General features: G+C 44.0%; 1 protein-coding gene across 1 annotated transcript in view; it reads left to right on the top strand.

Moving 5' to 3' along the window:
• HECW1 (HECT, C2 and WW domain containing E3 ubiquitin protein ligase 1) overlaps positions 1 to 16,741 on the top strand; it is a 190,265-nt gene that overhangs the window by 154,913 nt on the left and 18,611 nt on the right. The gene's annotated exons all lie outside the window — the stretch shown is intronic.

Below are 16,741 nucleotides of genomic sequence, written 5' to 3'. Positions count from 1 at the left end.
GACCTAATGGGTTGTATTCCGGTGCTGACCAGCTCATAGGATGGATTTAGGCACATTCCGTGGCTCTTTATAGAAACAGTGGAGAAATGTAGTCACAGCGTCTAAGCAGGAGGTCTGTAAACAGCCATTACTCCTCTCCACTGACTGAAAGCAGCTCTGGGGAATATGTGGCCCAAATTACTCATTTATCTCTTTAACTTTCATGTTTCAACTGTTGTGGCAGGCAACCTACGTATGGCCCAATACCTGTTTTATTAAGGGAGACAGAAACACTGAGTTTGGTTTTGGGCTCCAATGGGCCAGTTGTGTGGGTCTGCATTTGGGAGAGGAATGAATTTAGAAGACCAATTTTGCAGCCATCTTGAAGGGGCCTGTTTATGCTAAATGCTGAAAAATCATCCTCTTGAAAATCAGATCAGATATAGCACCCCAGAGTGGACATCCAGCAACATCCAGTTGTTCTTGAAATTAGATGATTACCTCTTTGCCTTAGTTTCCATCTGAAGAGATTTCCTAGTATGTAATCAACTTGAAATCCATTTGATGTGCACTAATGCTCTGAACTGCTTTGAAATTCTCAGATGAAAGGCACCATAGAAAACCAAAGCATTTAATGTTACATTACACTATAAATTTTAATTACTAGCAATATCTTATTTTAAATAAATTATGTTTGCATGAGAAATTTTTAAGCACTATTGTAAATCTTCTGGACAAGTATGATATTAAAATAAATATGCAGCTGAAATAATTTTATAAGACCTTTTCACTATGTGAAATGGGTATGTTACTGAAATGCCTTCTTGCTGCTGCACTGTGATCTCTCTCAATGCCTTCTGTACTTAAGTAAACTTTGGTTTTCCTATGAAGTTTGAGGTATGACTATATCACATAGAGCCTGCCTCAACAGCTGGTTAATTATTTATTAAGGGTCAGGAGGAATTGGAAGATTAAAGGCAAACCAAAGTGAATGAGAAAAAAAACATTATCCCTAACAGAGCTTCTACAGCAACCATTTTTTAAAAAAAAAGTTTCTGCTTTATATTAACCTTATCTTTGACTTTCTGCCTCTTACTGGAGGATTTTTTTCAAGTTCTTTTGAGGATCTGAATGGCGATATAACACAGGTTGAAAGAAGAGATGTCTCTCAGTCTCTCCTCCTTTTCCCTTCTCTGAATCTCATATTGTCTAGCACTGCTTCCATAATTAGAGTTTGGTTTGAGGGAAAGGCGGGTGTTCTGGTTTTTTGTGTTTTTACAAAAGTCATCTATATTTTATTTCCCTTGCTTAAGGCCATTTAGTCTTTTGCAACATTGCGGATTAAATTTGCCCAGAGATGGGAGGCTTCACATGAAAATCTCTATAGTGCCTCCACCTTGCATGTGGTAGAGGAGAAAAGGGTAAAATCCACACTGTCTCTGAGCATGTGAGCCTGCAGGGAAGCATCAGGGTGGGCAGTGATTGTGTGTTTATTTGTAGTGGCGAAAAACTCCCAGGGAGTGATGAATGTCCTCATATCTCTTGTTCCAGTCACACTGGAATGGCAAGGCTGAGCTGTCACTATGAAGTATTGCTCGTCGTCTTTGCCCCTCCTTATTTCTCACTACATTTTATTCACACTTTAGTAAGGTAAAGAAAAGTCAATTAGAGCAGGTGCAGAAATTCCCAAGTTAACCTTTTTTATTAGTAAATGCAATTCATACATCAAAAGAAAGACTGCTTGCAGAGCAGAATTGTTTTCAGTAAATCACCCAAATTCCTTTTGGGTATTTTTGAGTAGAAAAGGCATTTCTCTTTGTGTAGGTCTCTCCCTGGGATATTTTGAAAGTTAGAAGTTTCATTTGTCCATTGAAAATTATTCTTCATTTCGGTATGTTACCTTAGTATTATATTAAAATGCAGAAAAAGGGAACATTAAAGATTTAAATTGATCTGATCTGAATGTATTTAAAGTGAAAAAGGCAATGTCAGGTTTGTCAGTTTGCCCTAACTTGGGTCAGGAATATTTTTCAAAATCTCAGTAAAATTAAGGAGGATGAGAAAAATCCTGACCTGTCCACCCTCTATGAAAAAAATTGTATTTAATAACAGGAATACTGAACTGTATGTTCAGTATCTTGTGTCTGATTGAAGAAAGCGTTTTACATTGTGACTTAGGACTTTCATTCTGGAAAAGATGGACTATAAACTGGAATTATTTAATTGTGTTGGAAAGATTTGTAAACGAAAAGTCAAAAATTTTCTTGGACTTCAGAACAGCAACGCGAAGGTCCAGATCTGCTGCATTCTGCATGTTCCCAGGAGAGAAGCAGAGCTGTCAGTTTGCAGTGATAATAATAAAAGTTGGAGGTGTTCAGTGGTTTGCAAAACAAGACCTAAAATAGACTGTCAAACAATTAATAGCATGCCTGAATTTTAGCACACAGATTTCTGAGTTTACTCAGTTGAGGAACCTCATCCCGAGAGGCAAGGATCGTTAGCTGAATTGCAGCACAGTGCAAACCCAAGTGTATGGCTTCTGGACCGGGGGTGGTAAGTCCACATGGCTCTGCACTGCAGACAACCTGTTTGCAGTTAGCTCAAGGATATCTGCATCATAGTTCATCACATGGTGTAAACATTCCTGGGTGCTTACCAGTGAGTTTATGATGAGCAGTCTCTCTCGTGCTTAAATACCCCAGACCTCAAGTCTCCCCTGGTGCTTTCTGCCAGAAAGGGCCATTCTCCCCAGCTGCAGCGTGGAGCACGTATTTTACATCTTGTCCTGCCCGGACTGCCCAAGGGCTACTGCATGAACTATCTCCCGTTTAATTTGCTCAAAGGCTTGTCATTGCTCAGGGCCCCATTTGAAATCGTTCTTCTTCTGGGTCACTTGATAGAGAGGGCTTATGATCAGACTGTAATTTGGAAATACGCATTCTCCAAAAACTCACAATGCCTAAGAAAGCTTGTGTTTCCTTTTCGCTAGTTGGTGGAGACATGGCTGTTGTTTTGTTGATCACATCCATTGGGATCTGACGGCATCCATCTTGCCATTTTATTCCTAAAAACTGGATCTCCTGTGAAGGTTCCTTGACCTTACTGGGTTTTATGGCAAAACCGGCCTTCAGAAGGATTTGGACTATTCTCTCCCCTTTCTCAAAAACTTCTTCTGCTGTGTTGCCCCACACAATGATGTCATCAACGTACTGCAGGTGTTCCAGAGCCTCACCCTGTTCCAGTGCGGTGTGGATCAGTCCATGGCAAATGGTAGGGCTGTGTTTCCACCCCTGGGGCAGTCGGTTCCAGGTGTACTGGACGCCCCTCCAAGTGAAAGCAAACTGTGGCCTGCACTCTGCTGCCAAAGGGATTGAGAAGAACGCATTAACGATATCAATTGTGGCGTACCACTTGGCTGCCTTTGATTCCAGTTTGTATTGTAGTTCTAGCATGTCCGGCACGGCAGCACTCAGTGGCGGCGTGACTTCGTTCAGGCCACGATAGTCTACTGTTAGTCTCCACTCTCCATTAGATGTTCACACTGGCCATATGGGGCTGTTAAAGGATGAGCGAGTCTTGCTGATCACTCCTTGGCTCTCCAGTCGACAAATCAGCTTATGGATGGGAATCCCAGTTGGTGCGATATTGCCGCTGGTGCACCGTTGTGGTGGCGATCGGCACCTGTTGTTCTTCGACCCTCAGCAACCCCACAACAGAAGAGTCCTCTGAGAGACCGGGCAAGGTGGACAGCTGTTTAATTTCCTCCGTCTCCAGGGCAGCTATACCAAAAGCCCACCGATACCCTTTTGGGTCCTTAAAATACCCTCTCCTGAGGTAGTCTATGCCAAGGATGCACGGAGCCCCTGGGCCAGTCACAATGGGGTGCTTCTGCCACTCATTCCCGGTTAGGCTCACTTCGGCCTCCAATACAGTTAACTCTTGGGATCCCCCTGTCACTCCAGAAATACAAATGGGTTCTGCCCCTTTATAGCCTGATGGCATCAGGGTGCACTGTGCACCAGTGTCTATGAGAGCCTTATACTCCTGTGGGTCTGATGTGCCAGGCCATCGAATCCACACAGTCCAGTAAACCCGGTTGTCCCTTTCCTCCACCTGGCTGGAGGCAGGGCCCCTCTAGTCCTGGTCATTGTATTTGTTACTCACTTCTTGTAAATACGAATCAGAAGTCCCTTTATTAAAATCGAAAGTAAGATCACCTCTTCTTCTCTGTCTGGGGAACTGCTCACTGGAGACTGGAGCAGCATTTTTTCTGGGGGAGCCCCCTTGTGTGATTGTTTTTCCTTGCAACTCACATACCCGTGCCTCTAGGGTTGAGGTAGGTTTTCCATCCGACTTCCTCATGTCCTCTCTGTGGTCATGCAGGTAAAACCACAGGGTGCCCCATGGTGTGTACACACTATATCCTTTCTCTTGAGCAGAGGGATGCTTACTCCCGATGGCTGAGACACTGGCCCATGCAGGCGGGGAGCAGGACATATCCTCTTTGAGTTACTGGACCTCCCGAGACAGTTTCTCCACAGCAGAGACGCAGGCCCATAGGGAGGAAGAGAGACTTTCTTCATATTGCCGCAGTTGGCCAGCCAATTCATCCACCGTTTGTCCCTCTCCGTCCTTCCAGGTCACTACTGCCAATGAGTTTCCATGTGATGATGGTGTGCTGAGTACAAACTTCTGCCACATGGGTTGGGTGCACTTGGCTTCATCTGGATCTTTGGGTAACTGCTTGTTGTTCAGGTCATCATAAATCACCTCCAGCACGGCTAATTCCCTCAGGTACTGGATACCTCTCTCCATGGTGGTCCACTTGCCTGGGTGGCATATAACATCTTCCTTGAAGGGATACCTTTCCTTCATGCCTGACAGGAGTCGCCTCCAGAGGCTGAGGGCTTGTGCCCTTTTTCCAATCGCTTTGTCAATGCCCCCTTCCCTAGAAAGGGATCCCAGCTGCTTGGCTTCCCTACCCTCTAAGTCCAGGCTACTGGCCCCGTTATCCCAGCATTGGACCAGCCAGGTGACAATGTGCTCACCTGGATGATGGCTGAAATCTTTTCGCATATCTCGCAGCTCACTCAGGGATAGGGATCGGGTGGTTACCACCTTGTTTATGAGTTCTGCCTCTTCCTCCTCTTCTTCTCGTGATGGCCCTGCTTTGGAGTGGCCTGCCTTGTCCACTTCTTCCTCCTTCCCCTTTTTAGTAGGAGTTTCTTCCCTTACTGAACGAGCTGACTTTTGCACCCAATATTTCTTCTTGTGTATAGGGGCACTGATATCGGCACGGGTTGGTTCTCTGGTTCAGCTGCAGTGCCTGTCTCTGGGGTTGGAGTAGCTGTAGTGTCTGTCGCGGGAGTTGGAGTAACGGCAGTGCCTGTCGCCAGGGTTGGAGTAGCCACAATGCCTGTTGTTTTGTTGTCAGATTCAGAGACCTTCCCTTCCCCTTGAGGGTACTGAATAATGTTGAACAGGACTCGGCTGGCATGGGCCAGGCCCCAGCATGTTGCAGTGATTTGTGTCTCTCTCGAATTGCCAGGGTGACAGCATACTTTTTCCAAATATTTTACTAGTTTTTCAGGATTCTGCACTTGTTCAGAGGTGAAGTTCCAAAACATTGAAGGTGCCCACTAGGTGTGGCAAGGTGTCCTAGGTACTTGCCCATACTATCCCACACACACTGCCACTCATAACTATCCAGCCTCGGGGCAGATCTCTGGGTGGTATTCTTAAATGGTTGTTTAACCTTAAAGAAGACCTGAAACACATTCAGGGGGCATAGCAATAGGAACATGCTGGTTTGAACATCCCACGGATATTCAAAATTCTCAAGAGCTATTGTAACTAGCCTGGAGGAGAAAGGGAAGGGGAAGGAGCGGGGGAAAGTGTGTCCTCCTTGTCTCCCCCATAAATTGGCTATCCGAGGAGAAAAGGTAAAGAGTGTAATTATTAATAGTTTCCGAGAGATGGTTCCCAAAGTACAGAGATGATGGCGATGCTGAGTATAAATACCAGATTAGTCTCACAACCAGTGATTTTATCATATGATAAGCCAGTGTTACACAGTACAGCAAAATGATAACATTAATTCAGCCCCCAGGGAACATAGACAGCAAGTAAGGTGTTACATAACGCAACTCTGAGAACAAGCACAACAACTCTGAGAGCAAATAAATCAACATTGTGACCAGCGACTACCAACCTAATAATGAATGCTTATAATAAATTTGTTTTAACATGCTCTGGTCAGATCTGTCGTTATCTCAGCCCTTTGAGCCCCACGTTGGGTGCCAAAAAGGACTGTTGTGGTTTAACTCGGCAGGCAGCTAAACACCACACAGCTGCTTGCTCTGCCCCCCGCAGTGGGATGGGGGAGAGAATCAGAAAAAAAGTAAAACTCATGGGTTGAGATAAAGACAACTTAATAGGGCAGAAAAAGAAGGGAAAATAATAATAATGATAAAAGAATACGCAAAACAAGTGAGGCACAATGTAATTGCTCACCACCTGCTGACCGATGCCCAGCCAGTTCCTGAGCAGTGGCCCCACCCCCCTGGCCAATTCCCCCCAGTTTTTTGTTCAGCCTGATGTCATACGATATGGAATATCCTTTTGGCCAGTTTGGGTCAGCTGTCCTGGCTGTGTCCCCTTCCAGCTTCTTGTGCACCTCCAGCCTCCTCGCTGGCAGGGCAGTATGAGAAGCTGAAAAGTCCTTGACTTAGTGTAAGCACTGCTCAGCAACAACTAAAACATCACTGTGTTACCAACATTATTATCCTAAATGCAAAACACAGCACTATATCAGCTACTAGGAAGAAAGCATCTATCTCAGCTGAAACCAGGACAATGTCCACCCCTTATTCTATACCATCTATGTCATGCCCAGGTCCCACACTTTCCAATACATCCCAATTAATCATCACCACCTTTCCTGTCTTTTGATATATACACACAGATATCATTCCCTAAGTCTATGGGCCATCCCTCTAAAATGTCTGTTGAGTTCATTTAGTCCATGACTTTGGGTGCCATCTGTCATAACAGTCCTTCGGGGCGGGAGAGATGGTGTGTGGTGTTGGACTGTTGCATGCTGAAGCCAGTTCTGGTTCCATCACTGCTGCGCTTGTCCAGTTCTGTCATTGCTGCACTTTGCTCAGTTTCATCGGAGTTCATTCTTCATTAATTTGGGTGATTCTTACTGCAATATGTTGATTTATTTGCTCTCAGAGTTGTTGTGCTTGTTCTCAGAATTGTGTTATGTAACACCTTACTTGCTGTCTATGTTCCCTCTTGTGCCGTTTATCACCTCTGGGGGCTGAATTAAGCAATACTATAGCAACCATAGTAGTAATGACATATAGTGTTATATAGCAATTAACATCATAGAATTCAAATTATTGCTTATTCTCATGCAAAATCAAATCCTCTTGAGGTACACACTGGACTTCCCCATCCTTCCGCCTTACCCACCAAGTGCACCCAGGTTCCTTGAGCAAAAGCAATCCCACAGATGGGTTTGCCTTTGCCTGAGGCAGGAGTAACCCAGACCGTCTTCCCCAGCATATTTTTTTATGTGCACGACAGGGACTTTATCCCCATCTACAGTACGTAAGGGTTTTGATTGGGCAGGACCAGCTTGATTGGCAGATCTCCTAGTGTTGACTAACCAGGTGGCTTTTGCTAAATGTGTATCCCAATGCTTGAATGTCCCACCACCCATTGCCCTCAGCGTAGTATTTAGCAGCCCGTTGTATCGTTTGATTTTCCCGGAGGCTGGTGCATGGTAGGGGATGTGATAGACCCACTCAATGCCATGCTCTTTGGCCCAGGTGTCTATGAGGTTGTTTCGGAAATGAGTCCCGTTGTCTGACTCAATTCTTTCTGGGGTGCCATGTCGCCATAGGACTTGCTTTTCAAGGCCCAGGATGGTGTTCCGGGCGGTGGCATGGGGCACAGGGTATGTTTCCAGCCATCTGGTGGTTGCTTCCACCACTGTAAGCACATGGTGCTTGCCTTGGTGGGTTTGTGGGAGTGTGCTATAATCAATCTGCCAGGCCTCCCCGTATTTATATTTTAGCCATTGTATGAAATCTTTGCCTTCTGGCCAGTTCGTGATCACTTCCAAGATTCCTGGGCGACTGGGGTTTCCTATTCGGGCCCGCTGTGTGATCAGTGCGACCCATTTACTCCACGTAGCGTCGGTTGCATGATGTGTAGAGGGGACCCTCCCTTTGAACATCCAGCCCAGCACCGGCAGTCGGGGTGCCAGGAGGAGCTGTGCTTCAGTGCCAACCACTTCCGAAGCAGCTCGAACCCCTTCATGTGCTGCCAATATCTCCTTCTCAGTTGGAGTGTAGCGGGCCTCGGATCTTCTGTATCCCCGACTCCAAAACCCTAGGAATGTGCCTCCTTTGACTGAGAGTAAGTCAGTTACTGTGGCTTCAGTGTTTGTAGTTAGCCACTGAAGGAAAATGTGCAGTCATTTGGCTTGTGCTTTTATGGCCCGCTTGTCTGGCAGATGACTCAATCTATGGATTTTCCCCTGTAGCTTGACTAGTTTGTTTCAACACATGGCAAAGCTGTGGAAAGCAAACATAAATCATACAATGTATAAAACTTTAGCAATGCATAGGTTTACAAAGTGCCCCCCCACACACACTTTTCCAAAAGGTTTGACTGAGAAATCAAAATCTCTTGATAAATGCTCTTTTGCTGGCTTAAAAAAAACAACCCATATGTATCAGACTGAGTTGATCCATAAGGAGCTAATCATAAACTAGAGCTGATTCACAAAATTACATAGAAGGTAAGAATGTAAAAAATGTTAAATATACTAAACAACTAAAATAGAGCTGGGACTCAGAGGAGTGTGATTCCATTGCTGTCTCTACTACTTGTTTTCTGGACAACATCAGATAAGTCATTTTATTTTTGTACTTAAGTTTTCTCATTTGTCAAATGAAATATTGGCACTGATCTTCTCTGTAAGCTGCTTTGAGATCTGCCGGTCAAAAATACAGCCTAGGATCTGGGAATCACAAAATGTAGAGGTCTGTAGTCTTCTAGCCAGTAGTTCATACCTCTGTAGTTACTGGGCATAATTGGAGGAGAGTTTGCCAACAGTCTTGCAGGCCAGTGTGTTTTATCCATTGTACCAGCAAGAGAAGCTAAACCCTGTAAGCAGCCCGGTTTCTGATGAAGATTAGTCATGTTTGTGCTGCCGTGTTTTGCCAGGGGTTCTCCCAGAGGAGGATGATTGTACGTTATGGTCCATGAGCTTGATAGCTCTGCAAGCAGAAACGGCCACTCCAGCACTCGGCCACGCTCCTCCTCTCCTCCTCCAAAACACTACATTCACGGAACTTCTTTGTTATTGGTAAAATGACACATAGCACAGATTTCTTGTTATAGAGAGACCATCTACTTTATTCATATCCTTAATAGTTTAAAGACAGAACTGGAAATCAATTCACCATTTCCTATGCCTGAAGTCTCTGGTGCTTAGACAACCCGTGACACTGAGGCTGGCCTGCTTGCGATGACTCCACGCAGTGGAAGTCCCAGAGCCAGATTTTCTCAGTGCTGTATCTGCAGTAATAACCTCTGTTCAGTTCAGCTGATGTGCAAGGAGCCAATGCAGCTACCTCGGCATGGGCCTTATTAACTTGGATGCAGTGCTGTGCAAATGCAGCTGCAATTGTTTCTCTGTGTGAGCATCTACCTGGAGCCACTGTGTGCTTAAACTAAGGAGTCCTCCTGAAAGTAGCTGTTCGATAGTGTTTAGAGAAACCTGAGGCGATGCTGTGAATTTCCCTTTTCTACATTCTCTTTGCCCCTCATTTTTCTGGATAAAGCAGAACAGCCTGCAGCTTTCCTGGTAAAAGCATGCTTTTTTCTCTGTAGCACAATTAGTCCTTTAACCTTTCCTGATGGTTCTTTTGTGGTGGGTATAGCCAGGATATAAGGAAGATGAAGAGACATTTTGAGAGAAAATGCAACATAGCTAGGTTAGAGAGACAGGGAAAAGACTTGAAGGATTTGATTAGGTTAAATAAAGAAGCAATAAGGTTTGCATTATCTCATTGTTTTTCAGTTACTGGTAAATTAAGCTTCAGGAATGGTTTGAGGTTTAGTTGCTAATTCAGGTTACAGGAGCTCCAGAGATTTAGAAGGACATGGATAGCTCACGTTTCTATCATGTCTAAGCAATAGCTCTTTTTCATTTGGTTACTCTTTAGTACTGAGAAACAGAAATGTTGTGTTCCATTTGCAGATAGATCCAGAAAATAAAAGTAGGGGAAGCACTTACTGGAGTGTCAGTATTGCACTGGCCTTTTGCAGCAGAAAATTTATGCACAATTTAGCAATAAACTGAGAGGTTGACTCACATAAACACCTTCATCATATGAAACTCAGGTGCCCGGCAAAAGTAAAAATACCTAAAGGCAGGCTGGCAAGAGAAGGCTTACTCCTGTAGATCTTCACCTGAAGAGAATTACCAGTTCAGGATTTGAAGTCTAATGGAAGTTTATTTGTGCCAGGTTGCTTTTCTCTCTGAAAATCAATTTTCATCCTTTTTTTTTTTTCCTTGCTTAATTTCAGTTCTTGGGTGATGCGCAAATATTTCACACATCTCTGAACAGCCTCTTTGTGTTTTACGACAATCAGCAAGTAGGCCTGCTGGACTGTTCCACTTCCCATACAATCGGGGCTACTTAAGAAAGGCCAGTGCTTTCTTAAATGTGTGTTACAAATTTCCTTTAAAATATAATTAAATCTCATAAGTTTTACAGGAAAAGTAAGCAGAGTATTATCAAAGAGGGACTCGTGGAATATGTTCCTTCATCTTTCAATGCCTGAACGAAATGCCTTGGCTCTGAGTAGAATGTATCCTCTCTTAAGTCCCAGTAACATTTGCAGGGGCTGCAGGGGTAAATCCCTGTAGTCTATAACTATTTAACATCCATCAGTTTCCAGGCTGGAAATCTGCACAAACAGTTGCTCCATGTCAGCCCTCTAAATGTTTTCTTTCAGTTTTAATTTGGAAAATGGCCTGAAAATGAAGCTTATCGGACAGAATTTTCTATGGTTTCATAGTGAGGAAGTATGGAGATTCCCCTTAAAAACTCAGTAACTGTCTGAAAACCTGGAATGAATTTTCACCATATATGAGATAGGATGCATTTCAGTATGCAGAACATAGAATCATAGAATCATAGAATCATACAGGTTGGAAAAGACCTCTAAGATCATCAAGTCCAACCGTCAACCCAACACCACCATGCCCACTACACCATGTCCCTAAGCGCCTCATCTACACGTCTTTTAAATACCTCCAGGGATGGTGACTCCACCACTTCCCTGGGCAGCCTGTTCCAAGGCCTGACCACTCTTTCAGTAAAGAAATTTTTCCTAATGTCCAATCTAAACCTCCCTTGGCGCAACTTGAGACCATTTCCTCTTGTCCTATCGCTAGTTACTTGGGAGAAGAGACCAACACCCACCTCGCTACAACCTCCTTTCAGGTAGTTGTAGAGCGCGATGAGGTCTCCCCTCAGCCTCCTCTTCTCCAGGCTAAACATAACTCAACGGAGATTAAAAAGAAAAGAAAACAACAACAAAATGTGGTTAGGTGGGTCATTACCGTTCCTTCAGAAGTGTGTGGGGATCCAGAGTAGGTTCTCAGGTGAGATGCCAGTGTGGTTAGATATCAGAAGAGGTGGGATAAGTCCTCAGCGCAACATTGGAGGATGCCATGTATAGGTGACCCAATATTGTGTCTGTATCTCTCTGAGAATTCTTCATATTAGAGATGGATATAAGAAAAGAAAACGAGCCAACAATAATCTTATTACTCATATTGGAATTTGCCTCCAGGACTAATTTAGGAATTATTTTACCTTTTCTCTTTAATGTGCTGAGACTTTGCGGACTTTTGTCTCCTGGCCTTTGTAAGAGCCATTCCTTTCATATTAATGACACATGAGCTCATCAGATTCCTGAACTGAAGAGGCATCGTGCTGGAATGCCGCAGCGTCCACCTCTGAGCCTGCAGATATGCAGAGCAAATTTGCCACAACACCAAATGACACGGTGGCAAAGAGGCGGTCTGCAAAGTTCGCAGATGCAAGTCGGATAAACAGAACGGCGTTAGCTACCCCAGCCTGCATGGCTAACCTTTCTGACAATAGATCACTTCACGTCATCACATTAGTCCGTTCAAATGTTCTGTCATTTATGTGAGTAGGGGTTAAATATACACACCAAACTAAAGAGAGGCATTTGTTAATGAAGGCTGATAGAGGTGTGGATTTGATTCACTGCCAAGGTTTTGTGAAGATGATCTGATCTACTGCTAGGTTATTGCTCTGTAGATGTAGCTCATTACAGGACATGTTGATCATGTCCTGCACTGAGCCAACACAAGGATATGTGCTACTAGCATGTAGCCACACACCTCTGGTGCATATGCCTGATACGCTGCCAGTTTTGCTTAAAATTCACAGTGTATGAGGCCAGGCAGAGTTGCTGTAACCATCTGGTCAGCTTTTTTGCAAAATACACGTTCTTAGAACTTTCTTGCATTAAAAAAAAAAAATTGTTCTTTGTTTAAAAAGTGCTAGGGCTGGTGATTACACCAAAATTCAGAAATCATGAATCAGTACATTTTCCTCTGCGCGTTGTCCCCCACTCCAAATCACAAGATTGCAAATCACAATATTTTAGGCTATAAGAATGGATTTTTAGTTCCTTTAATCAGTAGTTTCTGGCTTTCAGGATGCTCATGAGTGTCTTCATAACAAGAGAGGTTTTAACTGTCCTTTAAAACAAGCTGTACCACAACCTCTGGAACCCATGATGCTTGGTTTCTTTCTTACAAATTTGGGTTTCATAACTGAATTCTCTGTTTTCTAATAAGATGCATGTTCAGAGTGAAGCCTTTCCCATGACTGGGCCCTTCTAAATACCTTCCCCTTTTTAGATTCTCTGGTATCTAATAATGGTTGAGATTAGGTCCAATCTATCCCACTGTGGAAGGACTAACAGGCTCTCCAGCTGCATCCACCTGCCAAATATCATTCTCCCTTAGAAGAGCTGCCAAGGGCAGAAATCCTGTACCGCAGTGCAGCCTCATTTGTTCAGCTTGTCTTTCAGGTGGCCAAAAGTTCATCTGCACGATTAAACAGCCAGAAGCTTTAAAACTGGTGCAACAGAATGTGTAAATTTGTCTTACAGATGAAAGCAAGTTTTCAGTAGCCTCGTGAAAGGAAAATGACATTTTCAAATTTGATGTGAACCATATTATATTAATCTCTCTTGAGCCCTTCTTTGAATATTTTTTCACAAGCTACTGCATCAAGAAGGGCACATTTAAACCCAGCTGATGTGTTTGAGTGAGATAAGGTTTGCAAGATTTTCAATCTTTTTAATCCCATCAGGTGCTTCCTCTATTTAGGATTTAAAGTTTCTCATATCATAGCCAATTTAGCCCACAGGGCATGGTTACCAAAGCATCCCCTATAGAATGATAAAAACCATTCTTCCCCAGTACGCATAGATTACAATTTTGTCGAGGTATATCATTCTCCACCTGAATCCAAGGAAGGACTGTCATATAAAGTAGAGCTGCGTTAGTTCAACCAGTTGAGAGAGAGCCCTGTGACAAAGGGTCATTATGGGTCCAGATAAAGGACCAGAGTAAATTAAATTTCCTGTGACTCACCTGCAATTGGAGGAAAATTTATTGCTTAGTCGCTGCTACAGCATATGGATTTGTCTCTCCCTGTGTACATAGACATGCAGTAAGTATGCAGAGAGTCCCACTGAGGAGAACGAGCCTGTTATTTTGCAACAGGCTGTTGTGAAAACAGGCTCTTTCAGGGGCACCTGCAGCCTCCAGAAGGAAAGGGAGTTAGCTGGGTAGTGTGGAAACTTCTGCAAATGGGTCAAAGAGTAGTGTTTTTAAAAGCCAGAAAGCAGGTGCACACAATGTCCTTTTTGAGTGGACGAACGGTGTCAATAGGCAGGCAAACCAGAGCAACTCTCCTGCTCATTAATTCTGTCTCTCATTCCACCATTTCCTGTTCATTAACTCCCTCCCGCATTTCCCCTCTCTGCCAGAGCACATTACTCAGACTCAATCATTGTCTCCGAAAGGGGAGGGTGTTGAAAGAAAGGGCCAGAGCAAGACCTCGCATTCCCCACCTCTCCCAAGCTATCTTTCCTGCCAGAAAGAAATCGAACAAGCATTTTACACTTCCTCGGAAAGATAAATCTAAGTCAGGTTTAAGGAAGGTATGTGCCCTCCAGCCAGGATTTACCTTCGTGCTCCTTATTCTGTCAAGAAAACTTGTTTTTTTCTGAAGGGACTGTCTCACCCACGCTCTAAATCTTTCAGGAAGAAATAAACACAAAAGTCTGGTTTTGTTTTAACTGGCTTTTGTAAGGAGGGCAATTTGTTTCTTGTTGCTTTTTCTAAGTTTTGATATATTTTAAGTGGGACTGTTAGCTTAGCTGATCATGGTGGCAGCTTGTGCCCTGTGAGGACAGTAGCAAACACCTCCCTTTTGATAGGTATCCATTGACTTACCACAGTCCGTGTTTCTCAGTGCACTGCTGGACCACAGAAGCGTCGCCTGTGGTCCTAGGCCCTGTCCAGAATGGACAGGACCTTCTCTTACAGCACTCTTCAGATCAGAGAGTCAGGTATTGTAAGCCTCTGCAGAGATACCGAAGCTGGGTGCAGGGGAGGAAGGGTTTGTGGGCTGGAGAGCTCACACGCTTTGGCCATGTGTCCTGGTTTCGGCAGGGATAGAGTTAATTTTCTTCCTAGTAGCTGGTATAGTGCTGTGTTTTGGATTAGGATGAAAATAATGAGACACCAGGAAGCACTGTTTCTGCTGGGGTGATACAGAGCTGCCAAGAAATACAGTCTGCAACACAGCTTTTTTATCCATTGTATCGACAGGCACCAGGAGTGGCAATATCTTAATTATTTCATCTCCTTTATCCAGACCAGTTAGTACTGGACTTGTTTTCCTACACAGTACCATTGCAAGGGCTGGGAATGTGGAACCACAGTCAAGCCCCCAGCTTGAGCCAGCCCTGATGTGTCCCAGAGGGCTGCAAGTGCAAGGCCAGACTGACAGACCACACAACCTAGAGTTGCTCTGCCCACGTTTGCTTAGGCTGACCCACCGGACTTAGTCCTTTCACACAGAAGCGCTGCCCATGGCCTTTGGATGGTTTGATGCAGTTCTGCCATAAGGCACTGATTCAAATTAAACTCACTATTAACAGCTACCATAACGTGTGCTCGTGATTGTAAACACCTTGACCTAGGTGCACTACCCTTTCATGTCAGCTTTGCATTAACGGCTTCAAAGCCATGTAGAGGTACAGAAGTGACACAAGCAGCAAGGAGAAAACTGATGCTGTTCACACATTCAAGCAATTTCTTAGCAGAAACAGCATTCCCAAATCCGTGAGACTTTTCTTGGCAATTTACTTTCAGCTTTACTTTATTCCAAATGGCCTGCCCAGCTCTGCACAGTCAAGTAGCCATGGGGTGAGCGTCGTGGTGAGGAACACCCAGTGCTCGTAGTATTTTCATTCAGCGTTAGCTTTCAAAATGTATAGGGATGGATGGGGGAGCGGGGTGGTGAAGAACAAAACCAAAAAAGCCGACATGCATTATTTAGGACAAATGGACTTGATTATAGATCCTGAAGGTGCTATAAAACTGATGGATTACAGGCTCAGCATTTCTGGGATTTGAGCTGTCTGGCTTCCACTGTGCTTTCATTGTGTCAGCTCCCTCTCTTTTCATTGCTGGAAACATTGCACCGGAGCACAAGAGAAGTGAAGCAGGTCCTAACTAGACCCAACAGCTGCCTTTTGTTGCTGCTGTGGAAACAGCTGTAAGGGGGCAATATAATCACTCTTCTGTTACCAGTCAGCTGCGTATCATAAGCACCTTTCTTGGATGCAGGAGACCCGGAGGCAGCTCCTGTGGTGATGTAAATGCTAATTGGGCCCACAGCATGCTATTTTGTGCCCCATTTGATATACTAAGCACTTGTTGCCCTCTCCCATGAGGATAAAGTTGACTGAACAGATACTCTGTGCCGCTTTTATTACAAGGGGACTCGTGTTTCATTCTTATGTAGGAGGGGTCTTTGCACTGGTTCCTGTAGTGGAAGGAATGGTTTCTTGGCTTTTTGATCTGTTTCTCATCTTTTGTGCAATAAAACTTTACTATGATGTCAGTCAGCCCAGGCTTGGAGTGCTCACACTTGGGATGTTTGGGTTTTTTTCTTTTCCTTTTTTACAAATAAGCAAGTTTTGGATGTGTGATGGGGGTTGTTTTTACAAAAAACAAACTCACCTGGACTCACACCAGTTCTGTATTTTTCTGTCTGAGATTACTGATTTAAAACCATATTTGATGGAAGAATATCTAATATCATAGAACAAATCATAGAAAGAAAAATTTAACAGCTTATCATCACAGGTCATAGATTATAATGGGCAGGGCACTATTTGTGCGTACTTGGAGCAGGACTAGGGGTTGTTGTTCTTAGAAAACAGAAACAAACACAAGAGTATGTAAGTAATGAAGACAGCTGAGCATCACCATTAAGAAAGTGGTCTGGGGACAGCTTGCCTGAGCTTTAGATACTGATTTTAATCTGTGTCCTTGGTCACAACAGTTAACTTACTTAAACTTCAGTTTCCCCCATATGAAGTCAAC

Source organism: Calonectris borealis, chromosome 2 (genome assembly GCF_964195595.1).
Source record: "Calonectris borealis chromosome 2, bCalBor7.hap1.2, whole genome shotgun sequence".
NCBI classification, from domain to species: Eukaryota; Metazoa; Chordata; class Aves; order Procellariiformes; family Procellariidae; genus Calonectris; species Calonectris borealis.
The sequence above is the reverse complement of the archived record's forward strand: the minus strand, read 5'-3'. Positions and strand labels throughout refer to the sequence as shown.